This window comes from Phocoena phocoena, chromosome 1, assembly GCF_963924675.1.
Source record: "Phocoena phocoena chromosome 1, mPhoPho1.1, whole genome shotgun sequence".
NCBI classification, from domain to species: domain Eukaryota; kingdom Metazoa; phylum Chordata; class Mammalia; order Artiodactyla; family Phocoenidae; genus Phocoena; species Phocoena phocoena.
The window spans coordinates 79,314,415-79,336,891 of NC_089219.1; the positions used below are offsets into that span (position 1 = coordinate 79,314,415).

At 45.1% G+C, this 22,477-nt stretch overlaps 1 protein-coding gene across 1 annotated transcript in view; it reads left to right on the forward strand.

Moving 5' to 3' along the window:
- Positions 1 to 275: 275 nt before the first annotated feature.
- LRRC8D (leucine rich repeat containing 8 VRAC subunit D) overlaps positions 276 to 22,477 on the forward strand; it is a 113,505-nt gene continuing 91,303 nt past the window's right edge. Inside the window, exon 1 of the mRNA XM_065884574.1 lies at positions 276 to 352. The gene's annotated coding sequence lies outside the window, so the exon portion shown is untranslated. The remainder of the gene's footprint in view (positions 353 to 22,477) is intronic.

Genomic DNA, 22,477 nt, shown 5'->3' on the forward strand with positions numbered 1-22,477 from the left:
CCGCGGCGCCGCGGCCCGAGAGGAGGCTGCGGCTGGGACCTCGCTGCCGGGGGGCCAGGAGCCCGGGGACGGGGGAGGCGGGCGGGGCCGGGCCGGGCGCCCGCCTCGGCCCGCTGGGGCCCGAAGATCGTTCTGCTTTCGGCAGTTTGAGCGGCGGGCGCCGCGGTAGCCGAGTGGGCCCCGCGAGAGCACAGTGCCTGCGACCGCCTCCCTTCGGCTCCCCCCACGCGCGCTCCCTTCTCTCGCCTCCCTCCGCCCCATCGGAAGGGCGGGGAGACCCGGTTACGGCTCCACTGATTCTTCCCGGAGGTGGGTGTTTGGTGTCTGGCCTCGCTGGCCCACTGCCCAGAAGGTGAGCCCTTCAACTTCTCCAGAAACGCTTCCCCTCCGCCTCCTTCCCGCGCCGGGTGGGCTGGGCTGGGAAGTGAGGGCTCGCCCCGCCCTCAGCGCGAGAGGGAGGGAGCCGGGGGCCCGCAGGTGCACCCAGCCCGCCCCGGGCCATCTCCGGGTTGGGTACCGGTATAATCCGCTTCTAGCTTGTTTGGAAGCGTGGGCACTTGGGAGCCGGACTTCTGCTCAAATCCCGTTCAGTGGCTTGGAAAGGAGGAGGCTTGGGGAGTGGTTGCTCAGGAAATCATCACCTCCGCTTACTGGAGGGTTGATAGGGGCCTTCCTCTTTCTCTCCCCCTTCATTTGGGGTATCCCTTATGGATAAAGAGATGAGTTTTTTTGGTTTCTTACAAAGCCAGCCACGGTAAAGAAGAGCTGCCGCAGGTCGAGGGGAGGAGAGGTAGGTTCCTGCTGGAGAGGGAGAGGAGGGGTATGCGGCCCCATTTGGATACGCAGTTGGGGGTGTATGTGGCAGAAGGTGGGGACGTAAGGTTCCAGAAAAGAAATAGTGCAAAGGTGAGAGTGTGGGAGCACTCAGGAGGCGCAGGGGATGGGGAATGGGTATCGGGGAGTCCTTAGCCGACTGTGGGGCCCAACTTGAGCCACTTGGACTCCTATGTGGCTCTTTCTGTTTTGCAGATTTCCTCCTTTCCTTCTCCTTGACTTTGAAAAAAATATTTCGTGTTGGGCAAGGAAAGCTTTGAGGACGTATTTTGAGAGATTCAGGAGTAAAGAGAGAGCTGACTTATGGAAACTTTCCTTAGCAGCTTTGATAATAAAATTCTAGACAGGCTGCATTTATTGAGCACCTATTATGTGTTCTGTGCCAGACGTTGGAAGAGTCTGGGCAGGCAGGGAATTCCCGTCTGCAGTACTGGTTAGGGCTGTTTACTTCATAAACAACCGAAGGGCGCTTCCAAGTGCCAAGAATGACAGTGATTCAGACCTTCCCTGCCAGAGCTGCTGGGGCCTCTGCATGGTACAGACCTGTGGGAAGAACCCTGCACCATTCCCAGTAAATGGGGTCTTCAGGCAGCATTTATTTTTACAGCCCATTAATACTGACCAGACACCTCCCATCAGCGAGGACATGGTGAGAGTTGTCTCTTTTCCTGTATTCTACATCGAGTGACTAAAACCCTGTTAAAATACGAGAACAAGATAGGAAAGATCCTGAGATGAAAATTAGGTAAACTAGGGTTCCGGCGAAGTTGTTGGTCTCTATAGGTTAGTAAGGGAGCCTCCCATGAAATGATTAGGTAATCCATAGAGCTGGGGAAAAAGCAATCCAGAATCTTAAATCGGCATGGTTTATTTATATATTTGATTATCCTAGATTTGTCTCATTTTTATTGAGGGTGTGTGAGTGTGTACTTTGTTGATTAAAACCTAACACATTACAAGGTTGGAGAGGAAACTGTCCTTACATGACCCAGCCCTCCAGTCTCTTCATGACCATGTGGAATGGTGTATGATGCAACAGTTAAAGTATTGAGCCATATTTGTATCCTTTTCTTTCTGCCAAGGTTTACAGAATTTAAAAAACTTGGTCAAAGCTTGACCTTTTTTTTCTTAATTTTTATAGTGAGCAGAACTTTTTTGATTAATTTTTTTTTAAAGTGTGCTGTGTTTGTAAGGTCCCAATAGCTGAATTATTTCGGTAGCTGTCTTTGGAAATCGGACTTGGTTCAGTCTCAGTACTGTAGGTAAATTGGCACTAGCTATGAAAAAGTCAAAGTTTTGTCAAAACTGTGCTCATGGTTACATATGTACTTGAAATGGCAGTTGGTATGGGATTTCACATATTTTTCATGTATCATTGGAGCTGATGTTGACATTCTGAGAAATGCCAGCCAATATTTATTAAGTACCAGCAAGAAGCAGAGAACCAGAGTGGGTGCTGTGATGCCTTAACCAGGAAGAAGAGGATTCTTGTACATACGAACAGAGGGCAAGTAAGACCGCCCACGTGAGGACACCACCAGAAGCAAGGGATTGCATTTGTCTAGGAGGCCAAGGAATACGGAGAGGAAAGGGTGTTTGGAGCCAGCCAAACAGCCAGCCAGTGCTGTGTGTGTTGGGGAAGAGGGAAGGAGCACGTATTAGGGGAAGCGTTGAGGTGTGTCATGGGTCAAAAATAGGTTTGCCTGGTTGGAGCAGAGAACATGAAGGGAGGTAGAGGGGATCTAGTTAGTGGAAAACTTGAACCACAAGTCAGTGGTGTTAATCATTTGCCTCAAGAGTGGGTCTCCACAGGGGGTGACTTTGCCTCCCAGCAGACATTTGGGAATATCTGGGCACGGTTTTATTTTTGCTTGTCCTAGCTAGGAGGCAGGTGCTACTGACATCTAGTGAGTAGAGGCCATGGAGCCTGCTAAACATCCTGCAATGTGCAGGGTATCCCCCATGAGAAAGAATTATCCCTTCTGAAACGTCAGTAGTGCCATGGTTGAGGAACCCTGCCTAGACAGGGAAGGTAAAGGCCGCTGTGAAGTGAAGTTACATCTCAGAATAGGCCTCAAAAGAGGTGGTTTTGACATGTGAGGAAGGATGTTGAGGTTGGGAAGCCAATCTAGGAGACTTGTGCTATGCTCAGGCCAGAAGTGGTTAGGATCTGGGCAAATTCTAATCAGAGAAAAAGGCATTTTTGAGAGATCGTGGCAGATGAGCTAGCAGGGCAGTATAATATTGGGTAAGTGGAGAGTCACAGAATTGAAATTGGTATTTTAGAGAAGTCTTGGTCCAACTTCTTTACTTTAGTAATTTCTCATACTTGTGAGGCAGCCTCTGTTTAAACACCACCAGGAACAGGGACCTCTGTACTTATGAAGACATGTCATCATATCTTTGGACTGTGTGTATGATGATTATTTGAGCTGAAGACTGCCTCCCCGAAACTTTGTTCTGTTGATTCTTTTCCTCTGGAACTACCCACTTCCCCAGGACAGCCCATCGAACGGGCAAAGACAGAATGACGTTCCCCTCCTGGCCCTCCAGCTGATTAACTTTTCTCAAAGCAGAATAGTCCCAATTCTTTTCACAGTCCTGCATGGGACATGGTTTCTGTCTTCTCAGTTTGTCCACATCTCTCATGGAAAGTTATGGCGAACTGGAACTGAATATGGTAACTGAGACCTGATCTGCTTCACAAAGAGTACCGTAGGACAGCTATTTCCTGAGACCAAGGCACAAGCATCTACTTTCTGCAGCTTAAGCTTACAAAACTGCCCATCACAGACTCATGTACAGGATTCTGGACAGTCAGAACTCCCAGATATTTGTTGTATGAGCTGCTGCATCCTGTATTCATCACGCAGATTTGTGTGTGTGTGTGTGTGTGTGTGTGTGTGTGAAGTTGAATGGACGTGTTTTTGGTTTGTTTTTGTCCCTGTTCAGTTCTATCCTATTTATTTTGGTCCAGTCTTCAGGCCTTTTGGGATTTTAAAATCTTAGTTCTGCCTTGTAATCACATGAGAGAGGAGTGGAGGACGACTTTGTCAAAAGCTTTGTAGTCACTTATGTTAATACTTCATGAAACCCAGTACTTTGTTTGGCACTGCTGGTCCTGTTTGAGAGCCTGGCGTGCTGGGTGATGGAGGTGAATTCCGGGGGTTGATTAACCCCAAGTTTAGGGGCGTCTGAGAAATTTGTGTTCGTGGCCAAGCTACACTGAGTTAGGCTCTTGCTAATGTTTGCACCTGAGGTGCCCTTTCGAAATTATTTCAGGCTGTTGCAAGCTTCTGAAATCGGTACTCCTCTGGGGTCTTTGTAATTCTGTTTAGACATCTGGAAGAGCATTGCTAATGTTCTGTGCAAATCTGAAGCTTGCCAAATCCGGGTTGCTTTTGAAATTTTTGAAGAGGTAAACTGGGTAATAACTGGTATTGGCAAAAACCATGGATGAAGTTTGTTCCCACTCAGGCTAAGTGTTTTTTTTTCTTCTTCTTTTTTTTTGCTAGTGTGCCTGAAATACTTCATTAGTGAGAGCTTTACATTTGGGGAAGGTGGGGGGTGTTGGGGATTAGAGATAGGCCTTTCTCCCAGTACTAAGCTTTAGCTTGTGGGTGGTATAATATCACACTTATCAGATTTCACGTGTCTTCACTGAGAAGACATTAGGAAATTACCATTCTTGGATGTCTTTTGAAGTGGACAGGTCAGAAGTCCTAGGTAACTTAGTGCCAAGTTCTCCAAATGTTCTAGATCTATCCAGCAAACTAGATTTAAATAAATTACTTGATTCAGGTGGTTGCCATCCAACAGTGTAGAGAGTGCTAGAACAAAATTCCAGATCTCATAGCCAAAATGTGTAATCTCTTTGTTATGAATGTCCATTGTGCCCCAATTCGTTGCAGGTGTGTTGCCTGTCCAGATGGTACAGTCTGCTTGCTCTCACTTCTGTGCTAGCCCACGTGGGAAACCTGTCTGTATCCTCTGGAGATGAAGGATATTCCTATGAGAAGAAGGGATTTTTGTGAATTTATGAGATTTCTTGAGGGGGGAAATATTTGAAAACCCTTGGAGACTGTCCTTTTACACTTTCAAAGGCTGTATCAAAGTTGAAGTCACCTTGGGATTGAGGATTCAGTGTATCATTTTTGAGTAGGAGGAGAGAATTTTACAGATGGGAGTGATCAATGTTTGAATTAGATAGATGAGGAAATTGAGGCCTGTGGATCTGATGTAGTGACAGAGCAGGCATTAGAATCCACCTACCTTAAAGACCACAAATTAAATCTAAGGCTAAAGACATCTCTGCTTGGAGGTGTGTAAACAGTGGGGTCCCTTAGGTCTTACTTACATAATTGATCCAAAAGAAGGAGTACCCAGTGGAATTTCTAGGTTTACAGATGACAGTAAGCTCTTCTGAATTATGAAATAGCTAACCAATGGGGATTTACTCCAGGGAAACTGTGCTAGGATATGTTAGTCATCAGAAGATTTGCAGGTGAGTTTCTTGGTGGGCAAATGTGAAGTCAGGTATTAAGGAGGGAATTATGGCGCTGTCATAGGATGATGTTTTGGTGGGAAAATCCAGGAAAGGGCTTTGAAAATACTTGCACAGTGTTGTCCCAGCTTGTTGTTGCAGATTAAAAAGGACAGGAAATACTAAGCTTCATCAAAAGATTTTGGCAACAAAACAGAAAACACAGTCTTAATTGAGTTTCTACTGTGCTTTGTTCAAAGCATGGGCACCTGACTTTAGGCAAGACACCAGAGCTGGAGTGAGCAACGTAACGGTGCCTAGAAAGGGTAGACAGTCCTGCCAGAATGGAAGCTCCATGAGGACAGAGCCTCGCCCATCTGCTTTTCTGATGTAAACATTAGAGTTTCTAGTATCTGGAAGAAGATAGCTGGGAGGAGATGTCTCTGAAGCCCATGAAACCACTAGATTAGGGACAAAGGAAACCTGGATTGTTTCCCTAATCCTAGTAAACCTGAATGTGCTGTTTCAGTCGCCTGCTTCCTTGTCTGCCTGCTCCAGTACTCTGTCAGTGTGGTGAAGGCAGGGATGTATCTGTCTTGTGCTCCACTGATTTCCTAGTGCCCCACACATGGCAGGCCCTGCATTGGTATTTGACACCTGAAGGAATGCATGAAGAGGTGCATTCCTTAAAGCTTTATAAGATATAAATTCAGGATAAATGCAAAAAAAATAGGGTACCAGTTCTTCTTAGCCCTGGCTGGCATCACAATCAGCCTGCGGAAGGTTTTCAAGTTACATGAGCGCAGACCTTTCCCCATACCTATTGAGTCAGAGTCTCTGGGAGCGGAGTTTCATTTTGAAAAGAGCCCTCGTCACTCCCAAGTGATTCTGGTGTGCAGCCAACACTGAGAACCACCATCTTGCATAGTTGTACAGAAAGGCTGGTATTGACTGGAGAAACCTTCAGAAAGTTTTGAAACATTTGTGGCTGACAGGCCCACGATTGGTAGTTAAGACGAGGAGCTTTAAGGATCCATCTGTGTCCTTGGAAGATGATGACCAAGACAGCAGATGTCCACTGTGTGGCCCTTGGTGCCTCCGTGAGATGCTGTGTCCTGGATTGGATGGCATGAGGGGCTCAACCTGCAGTCTGTTCTGTCTGCAGTTTGTTTCCAGAGTGGATCCATAGTGACAGTTACACCAGCCTATGGAAAAATAAGAATAAAGACAGTGCAGCAGGCTTTTCGTGTTTAATTTTAGCATTACGTTTGTTCAATTTAAAGGATCTTTTTTTTAATCTTGGGGATCACTTATTTTGAGGGGTTAATTTTTTTTTTCCTTTTATAGAAGGATGGTGATGGTTTGCTTTTGGTATCATTTCTTGGTCACCTAAAACCTGGTAGTCTTATAACAGGCTTCTTTTGAAATTTTACTAGTCTGTGGTACCAATCAAAAGTCTGGGAATTACTACTTCCCTGAGGTGTTCAGGATGTCCATGTCCTCCTCTTGACACCTGCTATTGGGGAAGGATCACACATATGGATGTTAGGTTCTATTATGAACATTTTTTAAAAATTAATTAATTTATTTATTTATTTTTGGCTGTGTTGGGTCTTCGTTGTGGCGTGCGGGCTTCTCATTGCGGTGGCTTCTCCTGTTGCGGAGCATGGCCTCTAGGCGCGCGGGCTTCAGTAGTTGTGGCACGCAGGCTCAGTAGTTGTGGCTCGCGGGCTCTAGAGCGCAGGCCCAGTAGTTGTGGCGCACTGGCTTAGTTGCTCCACAGCATGTGCGATCTTCCTGGACCAGGACTCAAACCCGTGTCCCCTGCATTGGCAAGCGGATTCTTAACCACCGCACCACCAGGGAAATCCCATGAACATTTAATTCCTTAAAAAACCTTTTACTTTCCTTCTCTGCTTGCTGGTAATAGGAGCTTTGCCAGAGAAGGTTTCACTTCCCCAGCAACCCATAAATCCCATTGCTAAATCTCAGCATCAAAAGATCACCAATACTGCAATGAATTCTACAAAGCAGGGAGAAGGAAGGAAGTGCAAGGCAGCCGTTCTCTCTGAAGGGCGTCAGCCACCAGGAAGCTGCCTCTGCAGAGCTCACTCAGTGGAGACGGGACAGATTCATGCCCATCACACTGGGAATGAAGTGCCATCTGTCAAATTCTCTTGTTCCCAAGCCAGTTCTAAGAAATATTTGAATACTACAAGTCTTTGGAAAATGACCCCCATGATTCTTGCAATGGCACCCTACTGAAATAAGCTTTTAAAATTAGTTTATTATCAGATATAACTAGTTTTTTTTTTTAAACTTAACTGGTCAAGAAGTAATTGAGCGATTTATGGAATACCCATAGCTAATAACAATAATCATTTCTTAGGCATTTACTGATTGTCCAGACCTATGCCCTGGAATTTACATGCATTCTCATTTAATCTGCAAAACAATCCTGAGTGGAAGGTGGACTTATTCCCACTTTAGAGATGAGGTAACTGAGGCTTGAGAGGTTATGTGATTTGCAAAAAAAAAAAAAAAAAAAAATCACAAAGAAGTGGTGGAGGTGGAATTTGAAGCTAGTTTTGTTTATTTCAAAACTCATTCTCTTAATGTACTGCACTCCTCTCGTTTATCTTAGATTTCTTTGTATTCATTTTATAATATTATTAATATTTCTTTTAAAGAAAGAGAATCCAATTTTGATGTGTAAAGAGACCTTACAGCTTGTCTAGTTCATGCTCCTCATTTATGGACCAGATCTGAAGCGTGGGTACACAGCTGAGGAGAGCTATAGGGGCACCCAGCTCTGCAGGCTTCCAGGCCAGAGTTCTCATCAGCGCACAGTGGTTTTAGAAAACATCAACCTGTCGGTAAAACCACTTGAGTGAAAGTTGATTCTAGAATTGAGAGGGTAATGTAAAATCACTTCTTTTGGTGCTTTCTCTAGCCCTGTTCTCTTTTATCATCAATATTGGTGATAGAATGCCACTTGTAATAGCACGCACTGAGTGCCCTCCTCCTAATTAGATCCGACCCTACAACACTACTGTACATAAATATATAAAGATGTAGCTAATATTTGTTAAGGTGTTTTGTCCAAATGTTTGCTGAATAAATGCTATCACAAATATATGCAGTTAAAGACAAGTAATCATTACCCATATCCTCTGAGTTAATGATGATGAATCAAGAAATATCCATATATCTATGTGATATGTAGTCTGTCTTATTTATAGATTGATTATGCTCAAATACAATTATTTCAGTGGAGCGAATTCACTCTGTTAGAGTTTCTACTTTAATGGTTCTATTGTTCATATTAACATTTAGCCAATAACCAAGTACAAACTGGGAAATGGTCTGCAGTGTTACACAGCTTGCACAGATGAATCCCCTTCCTACACACACGCACGCACGTACGCATGCACACACACCCAGAGGCTTTCTCTTTTAACTTAGTTCTTTTCTAGTATTTCTCTATTATGGGACATTTTCCTTTTTGTTTAGTTCTAAGTTCTTTTCTTTATGAATTATTTGTACCTGGAAAATTCTGTACGAAGCAGAAACTTTATAATTACATCTGTAATTTGTGCTCTAACCAGAGAGAGTTAGATGCTAGCTGTGGTCTCAGGCATATCCCAAACACTGCCCGAAGCGGGCCTCACATGGGATAATTTATGACAGCTGGTACTCAACCTCAGGGTAGGGTGATCAGGAGGGAGTGGGGGGTGAACCTGGGCTGAACCAGCAACTGCAGGTCCTGTCTAAAAGGGGCCTGTCGAGCAGATCTGTTCAGCAGCCAGCTGTTGCCATATGGGAATGTGGGCCAGTCTTGACAGAGCTTCTGATTTTTTCAGTGTAAGCCAGAAATCTGGATTACTTAAAAATCTCCTGATTTTAAAAGATTGGCTAACACCACGTTTTAAAAAGAACTTCCTGCAGACCAAACAAAATAGCTTTGGGGGCTGGATACAGCCTGTGAGCTTAGGCCCTTAGAGATAGATAGCCCTTTAGCGGCCAGGTAAATGGAAGCATATGAGTTAAATAAAAGCATAATACACTTTTAAAAAGTTGAAACAAAGCAAAACTTGATGTCATCGTTTTATGTACCCCCCCCCCACACACACAAAACACACACAACACACACAACACACATATACAGAAAGCAGAACAAACCAAACCAAAATCCCCATACTTGTAATGGTAACCATTTCTGCCCTTTAAATTTGGTTTGTTACATCCAGAGTGGTTACATTTGAAGGGGTTGTCCTGCCTGAGGAGTGACAGACTCAGAGAAGTACGCGGAGTATGGGAATGCAGCAGGTAGGAGAAGATACGGGGTGGGGGGGGGCAGGTGGGCCCCGTGGCAGAGAACAAAGGGTCAGAGCCGCTTGGAGGGCAAGAAGGATCGTCCACCCCAGAAGACAGGCGAAGAGGAATACTCCGTTATATCTTAACACTGATTTGGGGGTTATGGGGAGGAGAGGGAGATAAAAGAGGAGTCCTTACATGAGAAGGGAACATTGTGATCTGATAAATATTCAGAAATAGCGCAGAAGCTCTGGTTGGGCAGAGGGCTGTTGTTTTGCCGTTCCTAGTGTACACGTTAACTTGTGTGGTGGCTTCTTCAAAAGGAGAGTTGGAGTGAAAAGGAAAAGAAAGGATTTAGGTCAGGAGGATATAGAGTGAGGAAAGGAAGAGGCGACGACACGACAGCTAGCGTCACAAAGTAAACCAGGAAAGCTGAAAACGTTTCCACGGTACAGACAAGCACTCTTCCCCCACCCCGTAAACCACGGCATTGTCTGAGCGGCGATAGCCCCGCCGCTCCCGGATGGCTCTGGACTCCAGCTTGTTTGGCTTGCGGGGGGCTGGTGTGCTCAGTGCCACTGGTGTAGCCCCCATGGTCCCTTCGTGTGAAGTCAGTGGCCGCAGGGCTGCACCTGCCCCGCCAGGCACGCTGATTGGAGGTCAGTGCAGGCTGAGTTTTAGCCCCTCTTCCTGGCTGGGTGCCCCCGGGCAGGCCATGACCCCAGACCTGTGTTGTGACCCTTCCTTCTAGTGCTCCTGTCTTTAGTTTTATCTGCTGTCCTGGGGAAAATCCTTCCATTGTTTAAGTCTAATCTGTTGTAGTACAGACGTTCTCTCCGAAGGAGAGGAGAGGTGATACTCCAGCAGCTCTGTTACTAGCTGAGTCTAGACTTTTAGCCTGAGAGGGGATTTCTAAAACCATTTTTCTCTTAATCATCCCAAGGATAGCACATTGTTCTTGGAATTCCAGCATTTTCTGGGAAATAATCCTTTTGATTCATCAGCAGGTTTTATCCCAGTCCTTAGGATTGCCGTCCTTCTGTGACCTGAACCATGTCTTTCTCAGCTGGTATAACTTTAAATTTTTAACGCTTTGGTTGTTTTCAGAATATAAAGCAAATTTTACAGATGTTCCCCTATGTTAGTTAGTTCAATGCTATAAGTTCTTCGTTTTGTTTTATTTAGTTTCTCAGCATGGAAGCCCCTTTGTAGTATGGAGAGAATGGGTACAGATTTACTTGCACTGTTGCTGGGAAGGAGGAAGATTCTTCGAATTCCACTGTTTGTTCTTCCCGGGACTCTAGTTCACAGATGGAAATCCTGGAAGATCCTATCAGGAAGTGAAATTTGTAAATAATCGTGCTGGTTTGGGGCATTATGGATTAACAAATTGTGCAAGAAGTCTTCTTCAACCTTCTAAAATACACTTGAAAAAGAACACAATTGTAGAGAGTAATCTATTCTGGAAATAATAATAGGAAACACTTGCGTAGTACTTACACGTGCCTGGCACTGCTTGGAGCACTTTATATGTATTAGGTCATGTGTTCCTCACAACAGCCCATTTGTAGCAGAGAACAACAAGGCCTAGTTGCCCTGTCTGGCTGCACTTCCCCATCTCTGTGAGCAGCCAGGGGACTCAAGGCCACAGAGCTGGAAGCGACAGAGCTGTGATTGGAACCCAGGCAGTCATGGCTTCAGAATCTGTGCTTTTGAGGACTGCGTTATGGCCTCTTGTACTCTTCTCACGACAAGGATTGCAAATAGGCTTTACAAACTTCTTTTGCTTTCCATATCACCTCAGCTTTAAACTCAGGATCAGGGTTTGATTTTTAAAAAAAAGAAAATTATACTCCTTCCCTAATACCTCCTCCCCAAACCACATGAACAAACAGAATTGTCAGGAGACAGTTTCCATCTAGGAACAGAAACTAAAGGGTCTTCCTGGAACACTGTCCTAAGATACCGGACTGATCATTCTAAGGGCTGCAGGTGGGGGGCCTCCTTGCTGTGACAGCCCTCACTCTTGGCACCAGATTTGTTTTTAAGAGGACAGAAACTCTTAACTTTACAACTAGTGGATTTGGTGAGCTTCTGAGAAGGTTTTAAAAATTGCTTTTCACACTTCATAAAAGACAGTGGGAAGGGCCAAGGACTTGGAGCTTAGATGACTTGAGTTTAGTCCTGGCACTCTTCTGATCGCTACTGACTGTGTGGCCTTGGACTTCTCGACTTGGGTTTCATCCCCTGTAATTGGTGGAGGGGGTGGGGTGATAACGGCAATAGGATTGGTTTGGTGAGGATAAGAAGCTATTACATAGGACGATATTTTATTGACAACAATGGCCGTGTGTTTTAGGCAGCTGGGGACCAGCGTGCGCTCTGTGAGCCTCGGGAGTCTTTCCCGTTGGGTGAGTGGTGAGCTGGATGCTTGGGAATTGGTGGGAAGGTTTGCGTTGGTCTGAGCTTCTTTCCTTTCCTGTTCTCTCCTTACCTGTGGTACAGTGTGGATGATAATGTGGGTGTCCACTCAGTTTCTGGCCCAAACTCCTTTTCCTTGGTGCCCCCTCCTGCTTTGGGCTCGCCTCCAGTTTGCTACAAAGTGCCGTTTGTTGTGAGGGTGAAGCGGGCAATTCTCTGGGCAGTGCAGTTACTGTAGTTCAAAGCAGAAAGCCAAGCTGGAGGAGGAGGGACAGACAGGGCTTGTTCGTTAGAATTTTGTACATTGATTTTTGAAGGAAAGAAAGGGGATTAAGAGATGACTTCTCAATAGAAATATTATGAAATGCCCTTCATAACAGAACAAAATTGGGCAAGGAGAAAGGGCTTTAAGAAATCACTGCTTATTACTTTGAAAGTAAATGCTTTTGTTTGTTTGTTTTTGAGTGGAGGCAAATACTTTTGGAACTCTTCCTATGTCTGCAATGCATTCTGGTAGGATAGGAAACAAAAATTGATAAACAATATTTACAACAGCTGTCATTTTGGTGCATTTTAGGTGGTCCGCATTGGGCCACTTTTCCTGTTTTATCCTCAAATTAGTCATGAAGGTAGGTATCATTTTTTGTGTGTCCCATTTCAAAGATTATAAAATTGAGGCTCATAGTATTTAAATAACCTACCAAGGGTTACAGTGCTAGTAAGTAACCGGAAGAGCTAAACTTTGAACCTAGTTCTGTCTCTCATTCACATTATGAAAAATGAGTGTGTTACATGCCCCTGCTTTCAGGGGGAGACCACCACGTATGCAGTTTGGTGTAATTCAGCTCAGCACGCAGTGTATGCTGTAATTCCTGCATGAGCTAATTTTTTTGAACATTTGTTGAGAGGAAGGAGAGACTAATTTTGATTGGAAAGATCAGAGAAGGTTTCACAGGGAAAAATAACTTGAGCAGCGCTGAGGGAACATTGGGGCAGCAAGTGCCAAAGACATAAAAGAAGCGTGTGATGTGTTCGGGGAATGGTGCTGTGACAGAGTGAGGGATGTGGGAGGGAAGGAGGGCGGAAAAGTAGTTCGGGACAGATCACAGAGGGTCTCGAGTGTCCTGCTAAGGAACTGAGACTTCATTCCATTGCCTTTGAAGGTTATTCCATTAAACGTTCTTGAGAAGGGGAATCATTTACTCTAGTCTCTGATGTGACTGATTCTGGTGGCAGTGTCTAGAAAGGAGTAGAATGTGTGCCGCAAAGGTTCCCCAACCAGACTGCAGCATAGGGTCACCTGGGAGTCCTTAAACATACAGATTCTGGGAACACCCCATGCCCACCAGCAGCACCCACCCACCCCCTGCCCCGGACATTCTGTTTAAAAGCCTGCAGGTGATTCTGGGTGCAGTCAGATAAGGGAGTAGGGCCTGTAGGCATTCTGAGGCTAATTGTGAGTTTGCCATCGTGTGGATGATTTGTATAAACCATAGGAGGCGGCCAGGAATCAAACCTGGGGGAAGATCTGTCTATTTAGGTTTCATCGTTTGCTTATTATTCTGTATAGATATTAAACAATCTCAGAGCATCATCGTTTTCACATAAATTTTCCCATTCATGCCTACAATAGAATGCACTATGGCTCTAAACTTTATGCCTTTGTGCTAAGTCCCCTACCCTGCCCCACCCGCTTTTTTTGTTTATTTCGAAGGAAATGGAACATGCAGCATTTCCTTCTTGTCCTCGACAATCTCTCATCAGCTGTGGAGTCCGCTGCCTGGGGCATGGTGGCTACAGATGGTTCAGCTCTTCAGTCTCTTAGGAGTTGAATGATATGATGCTCACTTGTACATTTCCTGGGACCTAGCGTGAAGTTAGGCCATTTTTTTTTTTTTTCCAAATATTGCAGACCCTTCCTGCTTCCATTTCTTGAGTTCTAAATCAACGACTGACTTTTAAAGTATAAATTTTGCTGGGAGAGCAAACAGTTCTACCGAGGGAGAAGCAATTTCTCAACATTAAAAAAAAATTAGAAATTATAATTTATGCTTAAAAAAATGTTAGTCCAAGTTTTTGCTCTCTTCTCTTTTCCTTCTCCGCTGTGCTTTATCCTGCCGTATGTTTACAAACCATTCTCGTGACCTTCTGCCTGAGCAGCATATTTGTCGTGGGGCCAGATTATACATACACCACTGACTTTTTCATCTGACCTCTAAATTCAGCCTTTGAGCCCCTTCATTTCTTTGAGTTTTGCTAACAAAAGGAATACTGAAAGGAATACTATTTCCCGTGGAACTTTACTGATGGTGCGTGGAATAATAGGATCATGCTTTTTGAAGTTCAGACCGAAGGTCCTAAAATCTTAAACATATCCAGCTTGCTATTGCTGACTTTACCTTTAGTTCAGTCTTGGCATTTCAGGTCTAGAGGCGGTTACTACCCAATGGGCATCCTCAGCCCCTCCCTGAAAATTAAAGGGAGAACGGAAATGAAACCAAACTTCCTGTTTTTCCTCACCTCTCTTGTTAATTTAACTAAGTCAGTTGGCTTGCCCTCCTTTGCCCTTTTCACCCCTCCCAGATGAACGTTATGTGCAAATTTGATTATAACAGTGTGAATAATTTCTAAGTTACTTGAATACAGGTTGAATACTGTTCCTTGTGGTTCTTTTCTTCATCACACTGGTAGATGTATCCAGTGTTTTTCTTTCCAGCCTGCTTAACTCCTGTGTGGTTCTTGTAGCCACATACGTTTCAGTTGATTTGGCCATCCTGATTGTATGGGGCACTATCAAATGCTTCGTCAAAATCAAAGCACGTGGAGTTCAGTGCCTTCCCTTCCCTTGCTAATTCAGTTGTGCTGGAGGCGGGCAATCCTGGAGCCTTGCAATCCAGGATTCTGGTCAAGGTAAGGAAGCAGCCCTTCTTCCTGATTTGGCTGTTCGGCAGATATCTTTTCCTTTCCTTTAAATATTCATTTATTCAGCAACATGTAGCAGGCCCTGCATCCCTGACCGTGTACAACCAGTGGTTACATTCTTGCTGTAGAAAGGAAAACCCCTGACCCTTTCACTTCTCTCCTTCTGCCTTAGCATGGGACTATTCCCCGTGAACTTTCATGCTGGAGAAAGCAAGCCCAAGCCAATGGTGTACCCCATTGGAAGTAAAATGTGTTGGTGAAAAGTAGATTCTGTGGCCAGCCAGGCTGCCCAAGTTCTGGTATTTGCTAGTAGTATTACTTTAGGCAAATTACTTAATAGCTCTTGTCTGTTTCCTAGTCTGTAATATGGAAGTAATGGTAGTTCTTGCTTCATAGAGTTGTCCAGAATAATTGAGTCAATACGTGTAAAGTGGTTGGAATTTGTTTAGCTAGGTTTAGTTTAAAAATTGATGAATAATCTTTCAAAAGTTTATAATAACGTGTCTGGGTTTTCCAGGCACTTTGTTTCTCTTTCATGCTATTTGCCTTAGTCACTCCACTGCAGGCAAAGGAAAGGAGATGAAGATCAAACTGTCCAGCTTTGCCACCTTAAATTATTTGTAAATTGCTTTTCTTCTTGAAGACTCCATTATAATAGGTGGTTGAGAATTGATATACTCAGTCGACAATATGACTTATTCCCTATCAACTCTTATATTGCTACTTCCCAGTGTGTAATTGTAGATATTTATATATTTAAAAAATCTTTTTAAGAACATTATTTTCTTAGTAATAAACATTATATTTATTGGACCTGTTAAATCATTTTAAGTTGTTGGGTTTTTAATGTATTATTTTTAAACGGATGCCCAAAGAGAATTAAAAAAAATTTTTTTTAATAAGGAGGCAGAAATACCCACTACAGACAATGAATAGACAAAACACGCCTTCCAAAGAAAAATGTCTTACAGGACAGTGTTTAGTCTACACCATACACATCATGATCAACAGTCAGTAAATAACCCAAGGCTGTTCATGTTAGCAGTCTGTGCCAGGAACAGTTTGAATACTCTTAACTTATGTACAAGTATTTGCATTTAGTCAAGCCTATATGGTTTCCTGCTAATCTTTCATATTTATGTTCACTGAATCACAGTACATCAGCCATCATGGCTCACTTTACATGTATATTTGCATACTAACTGAAGAATGAGAAGGGAAACTTGGAAAAAATGTATTAAGATTTTGTCCATTGGGATTTCCCTGGTGGTGCAGTGGTTAAGAATCTGCCTGCCAATGCAAGGGACACGGGTTCGAGCCCTGGTCCAGGAAGATCCCACACACCGTGGAGCAACTGTGAGTCCATGTGCCACAAGTACTGAGCCTGTGCTCTAGAGCCCGCGAGCCACAACTGAGCCGTGGCGCCACAACTGCTGAAGCCCACGCGCCCTAGAGCCCATGCTCCACAACAAGAGAAGCCACGGCAGTGAGAAGCCCGCGCACCACAAGGAAGAGTAGCCTCTGCTCACTGCAACTAGAGACTCTGCTCACTGCAACTAGAGAAAAGCCCGCGTGCAGCAACAAAGACCCAACTCAGACCAAAAAAAAAAAAAAAAAAAGATTTCGTCCATCACAGTTTGATCGACCTGTGGATCTGTCTTATTTATTATTTTATTAAATACTTTTCAGCTGCAACCTAACCTAATTTATATTGACATATTGCTAAGAATCAGTTGGCCCGTTGGAAAATACATGTTTATAGTTTACTCTTTCAAACAACTTGGGAAGTTGATGAAATCGTGTGATATAGTTGAGAGAGATTCTTCTGAGCAAAAGATGTGTAGCACAGAATAATAAATCCACAGCCAAAATGCACCTACTCATTTCTTCTCAATTCAGAGGAAGAACAGACCCAGGGTGAATTTTAGCTCCATTACCTACTGCTTTGAGAAAAACACCTATGAGCTCCACTTCTAGCACAGTGGTAATGAGACCTCCTTGCAAAGGCAGTTCTGAGAATCCAGTGAGGCAGGGCATGTGTGGGTCCTATGTAAATGTTACTCATTCTGCTCAAGATGTGTGTGCTTTGAAGCAGTGAGCTCAGGGACATACCAGCTTACGCCTGTAGCCACCCACGCCTGTGTTTCTGACGTGTAGCTGGGTCTTCCAAGTAATGCTGCAGGTGTTCTGAGTAGTGCTTTCCTTCTCAACTTACTTGAAACCAGGAGGCTCTTGTGCCTAGGAGGGAGCCTAAACCATCTTGCAGGCAGACTTTTTTAAAAAGGTGATTTGCATCCCCTTGCTACATTTTTGCCATGGGAAATGACACTCTGGCTCCTTGAAAATGGCTAATAACCGTCCGTGGGTAAATGCCAATCAAGCCAGCCAGTTGGCTCTGAAGACATTTTCCTTGAAAGCCACGGCCCAGGTTTTGCAGAGGCCGGGAGATGAGTGTGAGTGCCAGAGACCTCCTTCACAGAAAAGCCTGTTGCATGTGCTACCCTGGAAGTGAAGACAGAGACAGGGATGCCGCTGTGAAGGCTGCTATTACAGAGAGACAGTCTCTTAGGTAACCAGATGGCTTGTTGTCATTTTTCTTTTTTTGTTTGCAGAGAATCCAGCTGTCATAATGGCCAAGATTCCTCACACAGAGAAATCGTGTGGCAGACATTTTTAATCACCAAAGTAAGGTCTTTCTCTTTTAAGATGAAGAAAGATAAAGAGCATCGTTTTTGGGATCTGAGTTTATCATCTCTTCCTCCACACCCATTAGTCCTCAGGAAAGCTATCTTTTGTCACTTAATTTGGAGCCTCTAAAATGGCTTTCACACTTTGCCGTCTTGGTCCACGGACTGTGGTACTTAGGGAGTGGAGACTTGCAAAATTAACCTCCAGTATTCTTCCAAAATCAGTTTTATTTTTTGTGGAGTCATTTGTGCCTACCTGGGAGCATTTTTTTCTCTTTTTATGAGGTGGTTATTTTAATATTTTTTTCTGCCTAATGGTGGCAAGGAAGAAACACTTTCCATGAAATACAGAAGGGGCAGGAGAATAGCTGAGCTATGAGAAAGTACGATATGATGCTTTGGTCTTGTGATTGTTGGGATATATACTTGTCAGGAATGGATGCAATCTTAGGATGTTGTATTATCCAAACTATGAACTTTGGGATCCAGACAGCTTAATTTAAGCATGTTTCCTTTGCTTTGTCTCAAGAATTTCATTTTTCTTTAGAGGTTTTCCTTTTAGGCTCTTGGATTTATGAGTAACAGAAATGAAGGCAGGGATACCAAAAGGTATTTTAAAATAGAATTGTATCCAAAACATGGTAATTATTGACTTTTTTTTTTTTTTAATGAGAGAGAATTGAGAGAAGTTTTGAGTACAGTGCCCTCCTTCCTCCCTCCCTCCCACCAGGTACTTTGTGGGAAAGCAATGGCAGTGCTTTGGGAAGAAGCATTAGGTTTGTGAAAAGAAATGAAGAGTGGACAGGTCCAGGGTAAGCAAGGGACTGAGAGAAGGAAAATGATGGCAGCAGAGGCAGACCTGGACCCTAAAAGCATGCTAAGATCCCTCAGGAGGTTTTTAGTAATAAGCCCGCATGCCACTGTGCGAACCTGAAGGACGGGAGTGCATCTGCCCCTGCCCAGCCCTTACCGGCACACTTGAACTGTCCTTGCCCTTCACCTGCACGCCCTACAGCTCCAGAGTCTGCGCTGCTGAGTGAGGTGGTGGGGACGGGCGAGTGAGACATAGCTCATCAGGAGACAAGACAAAAGCACTCACTTTCTCCCTCACTCTCCGCTCAAGTGTCTGGGGTCTCATTGCCAAGATTCTTAATCACCTCTTAATACATGCTCTGTTTCTTGGCTTGTCAGGAGGCTAATGGCAGCATGCTGTTGACAGGTGAGTGTGAACTAAGTGCCAAAGCAGAAGGAAATGGAAAGTGAGAGAATTTCAAGTTTCACTAAGAGTGGAGTCCATGCATGTTTTGTTTTGTGTGGTGTGGTTTTTGTTTGTTTGTTTGCCTTCTTAAAAGGGCCCAGTTGGAAGAGAATTCAGGGAACAAATATTAGTCAGCAGATTAGGTTCTGAACTGGATAGACTTTGTACCTTGGCATATGAGTGGCTATCCTAGAACCTTTTGAACTTTTGCCACCGAGTAATTCTGAAAAGGTGGACAGAGCCAGTGGTAGATAATGGGAAAGAGCACGGTGTCCTCTGCTCAAGTAATCAAGGTACATATTATTCAGGTGGGTAAGGAGCCTAGCTAGTTCAACAGAGTGATAGCATGGAATTGCAGGCTCATTTGGAGATGAAGGAATGGATCACAGATGGTCGATGGGCTTGATTTTTCTCTGAGAATTCACTATTGTTTTGAGAATAAGCAGAGCTTAGAGGAAATGGCCCAGATTTTACACTTAGGAAAGAACTCTTATTCAATTCTCCATTTGACCACTTTCTAGCTAAGACATCAGGACAGTTACTTAACTTCTCTGACCCTGCTTCCTCAATTGGGAATATGAGAATAGGACTTTTGCAGATCTGTTGGGAAATATTAAGACTAGAGGGAGATTAAAATGAGATGCTAACGCTTAGCAGGGGCTTAATGTCCATCAGTTTCTTTCTTTCAGTCAAAATTTAAGTTTTTATGTAGAATAATCATCCTTTATATTCTGTTCTCCATGTTGAGTTTTGAAACAGGAATAACTTTTATTTAAGCTATCACCTTGATGATAAAATGAGCTGTTTTATCAGAGACAGTGCTGTAGGTGCCTTGCAACCTGATAGATTCGTGTGCAAGGGCACGCAGGGTACCGGTGAATCTGTCCACACCTGGAAGCCCAGAAACTGGGCACTGAACGCATAAGCGGACTCCTAGAGCTGGTACACTCTGCCTATGGCAGATTCTTAAACCACCTGTTTACTATCTTTTAAACACTACCCCGAAGTTCACCCAAGTCAGAGGGTGACAGAATGGACAAACGCAGAACTTTGGAACTGCTCTGTGATTCATACACCCAGAGAAATACTTAATTGTTTTCTGGAAGAATGCACTATATGATGATCTTTTGTGTGGAATTGGTTTATGTAAATATTAGGGCACTGTGCCGGTAAGGATCCCAGTAGACAGCTAGCCTAGGAGCCCGGAATACTTTTTTATCTTTTACTTTTTTTGGCAGTTCGTGGCTGCTGCATGAACGCTCTCCCTTTTGAGTCAGCCAGGCGCAAGAGAAGTAATTTCCCATCCAGAAGCTCTTTCGGCAGCTGAGCTGTAGTGGATATACTGGGATGTGGCTAAGTTTAAAATTGTGCGTAAATCCAGCTTCCTCTCCCCTGGAAAGGCTCAGCTTGTCTTTATACCTTCCCCTCCGGCCGATTTTTTTTTTTTTTTCCCCGGGGGCGGAGAGGAGAGGAAAGGAAAGGAGGAACACTGAGGCAGGCGGACAGCTTGTAGTTGACTTAGGTCCGCGCGGGGAGGGGGAAACCCAGGCGGGGGGCTGGAAACGGAAGGGCTGCCAGTGCGCCGCAGGCGAGGCCGCCGGCAGCGGGAGGCCGGGCCGCGGGCAGCCACCTCGCGGGCCGCCGGGGTGGCGGGTCGCCCTCCGGGAGAGCGCTGGGTGCCGCGGACAGTGCGAGGGGGGCGGCGGTGGTTATGCAACCCGCAGCCCCCTCGTCCGCCCTCCTCGCCGGCCTGAGTCCCTCCCTCCGCTTGGCCGGCACTCGGATCTCTCTCGGTCTTTCTCTCCCCTGTGTGTTTCAAACAGGAAGTGCAGGGCTGTCTGTAACGTGCCGCCGGGTCCCAGGATGGAAGAGTGAAGTCGCGCCGGTTCCAGCTCGCGGAGCCCGCCGGAAGCCAGTCCCCGGAGAGGAGAGCGCCCTGAGGGAGCAGGGTGGCCGCCTGGTCCAGGTGCGGGGCTGGGTTGCGAGCCCGCGGGCCGGGCGCTGGGCTGTCACTCAGTCAGTCATTCAGCGGATCTGCAGCTCCCGCGCTGCAGCCTCACTCGCCGTGCCTTTTCTAGGTTGCGCCCCCCTGGCTGCTTTCTGTCCAGGAAGATCTCTCCAAACTCTGCTACCCGGGTGCGTTGGACCCCGGCGATAAGGCGCGTGGCAGCACGCGGCGCCCACGGGACCTGCCCCGCTTCCTCACCCACCCTAGGCAGGAGCTTTCCAGGCTGGGCTGCTTGTGCCCGGAAGGCTTCCCAGTCCTCAGCTGCCCTCTCCACCCTCGCCTCTCCTCCTCCTGCCGCCTGAAGCAGCGGCTCTTTGTTCTTCACTTTGTTCTCCAGGCCAGGGGTTATCTACAGAAATGGGTGGCTTGGGTGTTATTAAGAGTAATGTGAATGGGAGGGGTGGGGACCTGGGGGAGAAGGAGGATGAGTTGAGGGTGATTTGTAAGGTGGAAAGGGGAGCAAGAGGCTTGGTGTCCGGGCTGAGAAATCTCACCAGCTCCTCAGCCGGTGAGACAGAGGAGTCCAGGCTCTTTGCTTTCCATTTTGGAAGAGCCAGGCTGTCAGGAACTGAGGGAGTTCGTGATGCAGACACACACTGGAAAGGTAGTGACCGAGAATGAGGGGAAGCTAGTTCTGAGATGTTTAGTCTGATGTCTGGCTTGTTAATTCCAGTTGTGGATTCTTAGCCAGCCTCTCTTGCTGAGACAGAGGTACTTTTAAAGGTAGAAGCCTGACATCTTTATTCATTAAATGCCATTTTTCGTCAGAGTAAAATTGAGAACGACTTTTCTCAAATTCACTGGGTAGGTTACAGTTTCACATTGCTTGTCTTACTCCATCTCAGAAGTGCATAGGTGGAGAACAAAATGCTAGAGGAAAGGTTGGTTTTATGTGCAGAGTTTTTGCTTCTTCATTTCCCTGGCAGCTCCTCTGCGGACTAAATCAGACGGACTTTTCCGTTTTGTTTCCCCACCTTTATTTGTCTACCTGGTTGAACTCCAGTCTTATGGAGGGACACTAAAGGAGGTGTGATGGTTGAGAGGAGGTGAGAGGCAGTTTGATTGGAAGATTGTAGCCTCAATTTAAATGTTTGAATGAAGTTAAAGCCAGTAGTATCTTCTTTCTCTTTCTTTTGGAAGAAGGGATCCATGCAAATGACTAGAGGGGAGGAAAGTGAGATTCTGCAAAGAAGAGCCTCTTTCTGTAGCAGGGAGGGAAAGTGCAAAATCACAGTACTATGTGCACTTAGCCCCTTCACCTTACTGGGTGGTCAAGCTTTCTCGGGAAGCAGGGTTGGTTGTAGAATTTAAATTTGTGATGTCCTATGCCGACTATACCACTCTAATGCTGATATTTTTTGTAGTGAAATATTATTTACTACATAATTAATTTTGCTTTGAGAGGAAAATCTTTTGTAGTTACTCAGCCTGGTACATTTGTACTTTCCCCTCCCTTTCTTTTTCTTATTAGCAGCATGGAGGTAATTTAAATTATAAGATCCCATTATTCCAGTAGCCTTCAGAACTTCAATCTCTTTTAAAATGCA